General features: G+C 51.7%; 1 protein-coding gene across 2 annotated transcripts in view; it reads right to left on the reverse strand.

Annotated features, from left to right (window-relative positions):
- The window catches only part of Agpat3 (1-acylglycerol-3-phosphate O-acyltransferase 3), an 84,048-nt gene that overhangs the window by 26,445 nt on the left and 50,482 nt on the right, over positions 1 to 7,121 (reverse strand). The window contains exon 1 of one of the 2 annotated variants that reach the window (XM_032888316.1): positions 3,006 to 3,343. The exons of the other annotated variant lie outside the window; for it this stretch is intronic. The gene's annotated coding sequence lies outside the window, so the exon portion shown is untranslated. Of the gene's footprint in view, positions 1 to 3,005; positions 3,344 to 7,121 lie in introns of those variants that run through there. 2 annotated transcript variants of the gene reach the window in all.

Genomic DNA, 7,121 nt, shown 5'->3' on the forward strand with positions numbered 1-7,121 from the left:
AGGGGAGGGGGCAGGGAGGGAGAAGGGAGAGGGAGGGAGGGAGGGAAGGAGGAGAGGGAGGGACGGAGGAGAGGGAGGGACGGAGGGGAGGGAGGGAGGGAGGGAGGGAGGGAGGGAGGGAGGGAGAAGGGAGAGGGAGGGAGAAGGGAAGGAGGGGAGGGAGGGAGGGAGGGAGGAGGGAGGGGAGGGAGGGAGGGAAGGAGGAGAGGGAGGGACGGAGGGAGGGAGGGAGGGAGGGAGGGAGGGAGGGGGAAGGAGGGGGAGGGGGAGGGAGGAAGGAAGGGGGAGAGAGAAGAAAGAAAGAAAGGAAAGAAAGAAAGAAAGAAAGACGGAGGGAGGGAGGGAGGGAGGGAGGGAGGGACGGAGGGAGGGAGGGAGGGAAGGAGAGGGAGGGAGGAGGGGAGGGAAGGAGGGAGGGAGGGAGGGAAGGAAGGAAGAAGGGAGGGGAGGGATGGAGGGAGGGAGGGAGGGAGGGAGGGAGGAAAAGAGAGAGAAAGAGAGAAACCAGGCAAGTTTTTTGCCATCCCAGGGAAGGAGATAACCATAACTCTAAGCGTCTCTTCCCCTCGGAGCTAGAAAGGCACATTCAAGACGTCCATTTGGTCTCCTTGGCCACTGCCCAGGGGCTCCGAAGCCATTTATGTGAGTACCAACATGGTCTGGAGCCACTCCCTCTCACAGGAGTCAAAGGACCAGAGGGAAGAGACGCCCCACCTTGGGTGCTTTCAAAGCAGACAGTAGGGGCAGCAGACTCAACTCCACTCATCGGGACTCACCGGGCCCCAGTGCAGCAAGCATAAGAGCAAACGAGAAACTCCAACTCCTGCCCCTCGCTTACCCCAAGTCCCCAGCTCCTGAATCTTTACGGCCTCCAGGGTGTTTCTGGTGACTGCCCTGGCCTGAGCAGTGGCGATGGTAGGAAGGGAAGTGGAGGGAGGCACAGAGCTCCCAGGCCTGATGACTCCACAATGGGCCTGTGACAGGACTGGGCTCACAGGCGTGGCTGTGTCTCCCACACAAGACACCACCCTGGGCCAGGGCAGAGTACCATGTTCCAACACATGCATGTTTTGCATAATGCAGGTGCACTTACTCTTGCACACACATGCACACACACATGTGCCGTGTACACACATGAACAGCACACGAGTGAACAGGACACATGTATGCATAATGCACACAGGTATACTCATCCACATGCACATGTGTGTATGCTCATGTCTAACACATTCATGAACAGCCACACAATGCGTATACACACACAGGCCCTCACATGTGCACACACATGACATGTCAGTCATCTTACGCGCAGGCGCACGGTGACACACTGCTCCTAGAATTCTTGTACAATTGCCATTACTGTGGTCATTCTTGGTCATTCTTGGTCATGCACACACTACAGCTCATAATTAAGAAGCTGGTGGAGTGGAATTCTAGCTTTTCCTGGGCAGCGGTGGGTGTTGGGGTGGGGTGGGGGATGGGTAGCTTGTCCCTCCTTCCCTCAGCTCAAAGCTCAGGTACCTGTAATGTGCAGCCTTTCTTCATCCTGTCAGAAGCCTAAGGACAACCCACCAGAAGAAGCAGAAAGAGAGGTGCTGTCTGCCAAGGGGATGGGGAGGCCAAAGGCGGGACAGGAGAAGCTGGGCTGGGCGGAGTTTGTTCCCCAGTGCCTTCAGGCTCCTCCTCCATTGCTTTTCTGCCCCGCCCCAGGCTCCCCACAGGGACACAGAAGAGTCCTCCTGAGAGAGGCTCTCCTGGGCAAGCCCAGAGGTACGGGCATTCTGCAGGCCTTTAACAGACCTCGGACAAGCACAAGGGCATTGTCACATTTGCAATAAATTGGCACCATATTTCACACATGTAAACTAGATTTTCGGGAAGGTGGAGATTCAACCTCAACAAACAAAGTAGGTCTCAGAACGACCCCCTCAGCCTTCACAGGGCACACGGCAGTGGGGTGTTACCACGTGGGACCTGCAGCTACCGAGAAGACGGGCCTGCAAGGGTAGACACACAAGGGTAGGAAGAGGCCCGATTTTTCCCATGCACTGGGGTCACCCTCTTGGCAGTCAAATACTTGAGCTCCAGGTCTGAATATAAGCTCAGAAAAGCGCAGTAGACATGCTTTAAGCAAGAGAGAGTTTCTAAAATACTAATCCAGCCAGTGGCACATAAACCTATGAGGTGTAACAGAGGCCACCCTTAAAGAGCAGCAAGCAAGCGCATGCTTCTCCGTGGTGACCGTGCGATTGCCTATGCAGTAGCCTGTAGCCATCCTAATACTCACAGACCCCAGCACGACCTTGGGCTGCTCTCTTCTTCTAATCCGTGCCCTTCGCCCCTCCCTGGGACCTGTACTGCCGCACTGGCCACTCCCAGAGCCTGCCACCTTCACACCCCTCCTCACGTATCCTTGAATGCACCTAACACTGCCACAGGGGTGGGGCTACACGGGCTAAGTGGGATGAGGGAACCCGGCCTTCTGCCCTGAGACCCCCGGGAGGGTTCGGCTCAGATCTCAATAGAAGCCGGTAGACCCTTCAGGAGGGAGGCCTAGCTGAAGAGCTCATCTGTGAGAAAAACACGTAAATTCATACCTAGATTCTCCTCTCCCCGTGCCCTGCAACTGTTAGCTTCTTATGTATGTCCTGCCTTTGCTGACCCTGAACTTTATAGCAAATTCAAGTTGTGGTCTATAACTTAGTCTAGTAACTCTGCCCCCACCCCTCGCCCCCAAGGTCAAGCTGCCCCACCAGGCCACCTGGCTTGGCTGGCTGGGAACCTGTACAACCTTCCTGTAGTTGAGCGATGAGCCTGGCTTTCTATGTCTGGAGATATAGGCTCTTTCTGCTCAATGACCAGGGAACTAGGTCAGCAGGATCAGTGCCCTTAAAGCCACTCTGAGCCTGTCCTTGCGCTTCTGTTCCGGCAGGAGCATGACCTCCATTGGGCTTCCTTTTGCCCTCCCAGGCCTGGCAGGAACTCAGGGAGCCCTGGCTCCTTACCTGCTCTTCTGCTTGCCTTCTCTCCCTGGCCTCTGGATTTCAGATGGTCGGGGTCTTGGCTGGGGGAGCCTGGAGCCTTCTCCCACAGCAGGGCAACAGGACTCAGCTGGCAGGAGTGGGGATAGTATAGTGACCACTCGGCTGGGTCCCAGAGTACAAAAATAGCCATTCTGCCAAGTGGGTGAAACGTCAGGGCTGGCTGTGTGGCAAGCTCATGTTCACACTTGGCACATGAGAACGGCAGGGCTTGCGGAGGGGGGCAGGGGAGCAAGCGCACAGCAGCCGAGGTGCCCAGGCCAGATCACCCACACTCTCGGCCTCACACTTCATCGCTCCACAGGGCCCAGCCTCAAGCAAGGCTACACTCCCAAACCACAGGAAGCTGGTGGGTGGGACGATGTCACACATGGGGGGTACACAGGAAGACTGGGCTCTCAGGGCCTCCTCACTGTACGTACAACTCAGTCTTCTGACCTGGGAACTCTCTGCCTGATTTCCCCAAGGACAGGAAGCAGCAGCAGCTGGGCCGTACCACCTCATACCAAGCCTCAGTGTAGGGTCCCTTCCCTTAGCCCTCTGCAGCCCCACCTGTGTCCCTACACTGGGCGGAGACGACAGTCCCTTCCTCGATGCCGTAGCCACAGTACACCATCTCCCGAGACACGCAGCTGCCAAACCCTAGCTGCAGACTCCTTACCAGTTGGTCCGAGACAGACATTCGGACACCGAGTGACTACATTCTGGAGCATAGGAACCCCGTCCCCTGGAAGACATTATCCTAAAAGTAACCTCTGGCTTCCGGAGCAGTAGGGTTTGGAGAACTTTTCATATTTGTTTGGCATGAAGTAGTCACGTCCACGATTATGAAATATTAAAAAAAAAATTGAAAGACAGTTGAGTGTGGTGGTGTTCGACTTTAGTTCCAGCACTGGGAAGGCAGAGGCAGGTGGGTCTCTGTGAGGTCAAGGCCAGCCTAGTCTATGTGGTGAGTTCCAGAGCAGCCAGGGCTATGTAGAGAGGACCCCCCCCCCACCGTCTTGAAAAGGGAAGTGAATAAAGGAGAAAACGAAAAGGCAATGGTGAGACTCATAGCTCAAGGCGCCGTCTGTGGAGACGAGGCTGGGACAACATCACTGAACACATTTTTTTTCTCTGTGGTGCTGGGGAAGGAATCCAGGACCTTGAAGATTCTGAGCAAAGGCACCGCCTCCGACCTCTGCCCCCAGCCTGACACTCTCAGAGGTAAGGAGCTCAGCAGACCCTCCAAGTGCAGCTCTAAGCTACGGTGGCCGCAGACACCTGGCATGGCGGGCCAGACCTCACGTGTCCAGGAATAGCAACTGACACCAACTTCTGCCTCTAGGTACAACTGCTCTTTCTACTGAAGCCCACGCTTCCCCAGCAAGACCCAGTGTGCGTGGCAGTGACACCCACCCCCACACCCAGACAGAAATTTCTGAGAACCAGCGTTCCCAGTGGGGGAAGATGTATGAGGCACACTAATGACTCACAAGGCAGCCGGGTATATCAGAGCTGTCTCGTTCTTTCTTACATTTCTGTGACTGTAGAGAGATGGGATCTTACAGGTCCAGAACTAAATTATTCTGGGCTATCTTCAGCCCTCTTAAGAGATATTTATAGCCCACCTCTGGGTTTGACGTGACATTTTTATGATTGAGGCAAATCCTTTTGGAATGTGCGGAGTCCCCTAATTCCCACCAATCATGGGCTAAGAATAACATGAGAAGCCTACATCAGAGGCTTCCCCACTTTGCTGTACCAATCTCCCTGATGTTTCCACCAAGGTATTTTAATACTACCTTAATATATGACTTTTTCATTCTGTTATTATAAAAATTTCATATAGCTCTTACTACACTGGGATATATAGAATTTAGGGGTACCCTAAATCTGTATTCCTGGGCCTTGGTCACTATTTGGCTCCTGAATAAACTCTTATTCCTTTGAGCTAAAAGTTGTGCCGCTCCTGGACAGGTCTGAGCACCTGAATGTGGGGCCTGAGGATGCTCCCCTGTCACTGGAGGAGTAACATGGATCAGAACCAGGTTCCAGCACAAGCCCTGCAGGGCTGTCCAGGTGGCCTCCTCAGTGGTATTGATGAGCTCTTTCTGGGATTGAGCGCTCTCTAGGCTGGGTGGATGGCCTGGTGGCTTCTTCTGAATTCCTTGTTAGATTGTTTAGGACAAAATCAAGGGAACAGAGAAAGCGTTTTTTCTATTAGTGTTTCCCTGTAAAGGCTCTGTCTGGCTGAGGAGCCTTACAGGGAAATGAACATCTAATTCTCCCCACTTTATCTTTGCTCTTTTCCCTTTAGGTCAGGCCCTTCTCCTGTCTGAAGATCAGAGATACCAGCTTGCTACTTTATTTCTCTAAGGAGCTCACTCTGTGTTGTTTGTGTGAGGGTGATTATTTGCCTGTGGTTACTTTATTTTTTTTTAATTTTTTTAAGACTTATTTATTTTATGTATATAAGTACACTGTCTCTGTCTTCAGACACACCAGAAGAGGGCATCGGATCCCATTACAGATGGTTGTGAGCCACCATGTGGTTGCTGGGATTTGAACTCAGGTCCTCTGGAAGAGCAGTCAGTGCTCTTAACCGCTGAGCCATCTCTCCAGTCCCTGTGGTTACTTTATTTACAGCAAACCCCAATCTTCCCCTAAAGTTCTTAAAAGTAACTGGGGAGATCTGCAGTCACTTCATTGTACTTTTCTTCTCTTGTTTGTTTATTTGTTTCATAACAGGCTCTCACTGTGTAGCCGACAGTCCTGGAACTCACTATGTAAACCAGGTTAGCCTCAAACTCAGAGATCTGCCTGCCTCTGCCTCCCCAGTGCTGGGAATAAAGGTGTCACCACACCCAGCTCATTTTACATTTTAAAAACTGGGCTAAACTTATTATTCTTAGCATGCGTAATATATGACACGTATGAAGATTTTAGGATGGCTTTGTTGTTGTTTGAGACAGGGTTTCTCTGGGTAGCTTTGGCGGTCTTGGAACTCGCTCTGTGGACCAGGCTGGCCTCGGACTCAGAGAGATCTGCCTGCCGCTGCCTCCTGAGTGCTGGGATTAAAGACTTGTGCCATCACTGCCAAGCCTTAGGATGGGTTTTGACAGCTGTTAGCCCTTGTACAAGAAGAGTGTGTTCACAAGCCTTCTCTTAGACAAACGTAGATAAGATACAAGTTTAAAAAAAACTAAAGAAAAAGAGTCATCTAAAACTTGCTGACCTGTTACTCCCCCCACTCCATGCCACACTGGGTTTTTCTAGACAGGGTTTCTGTTTAGCTCTGACTGTCTCGAATGCTGGCATTAAAGCTGTGTGCCACCATTGCCCGGCTTCCAGCAGCATCTTAAGGTTTACAGAGGACGCTAATGTGCTTCACAGCACACAGAGCTTAGACTTGGCTCCTCTTTCTCAGTGGACTTGGAAATGCTCTAACCTACCTCGCCATCTCACTCCCAGGCTTCCTAGAGTGTTAGTCTGCTCGCAGTGACATTTATAGGAAGTCTGACTTATGGAACAAGGATTTTTAAAAATTTTTATCTATTTATTTACTGACACAGTCACTTAAAACTCTTGGTTAGCTTTGATCCAAATGTCTATATGTTCTCCCATTGGCCAAAGGTTTCTCTTGTTAGAAAGCTACCTCTTGACAGTGGGAAAGTCTACAAGGAATTATTGGGGCTGGGAGATGGCTCAGTGGATAAAAATACTTACCATGCAAACCTAAACGCCTGAGTTTGAGCCCCGCAACTTACATAAAAAGCACATACGCCATCTTAGGACGTACACTGTGAGATGGGTGGGGGAGACAAGAAAACCAGCCAGAAGCTCACGGACTGGGTAGCTTGGTATACATCACACAGTGACCACAAGAAGAGACCCTGCGGCAACAACGCGTACGTTCTCTGACCTCCACCCGAAAGCATGGCGTATGGGTGACTTTACTCCTGTATGCGAAATAAGTAAATGTTTTTAAAAAGAATTTTCAACAACTCAAAGGCTGTGTAGTTAGTTTTATGTCGACTTGACATAAGCTAGAGTCATCAGAGAGGAGGAAGCACTGATTGAGAAAATGCCTTCCTCAGA

The sequence above is a fragment of the Rattus rattus genome, chromosome 18 (assembly GCF_011064425.1).
Source record: "Rattus rattus isolate New Zealand chromosome 18, Rrattus_CSIRO_v1, whole genome shotgun sequence".
Classification (NCBI taxonomy): Eukaryota; Metazoa; Chordata; class Mammalia; order Rodentia; family Muridae; genus Rattus; species Rattus rattus.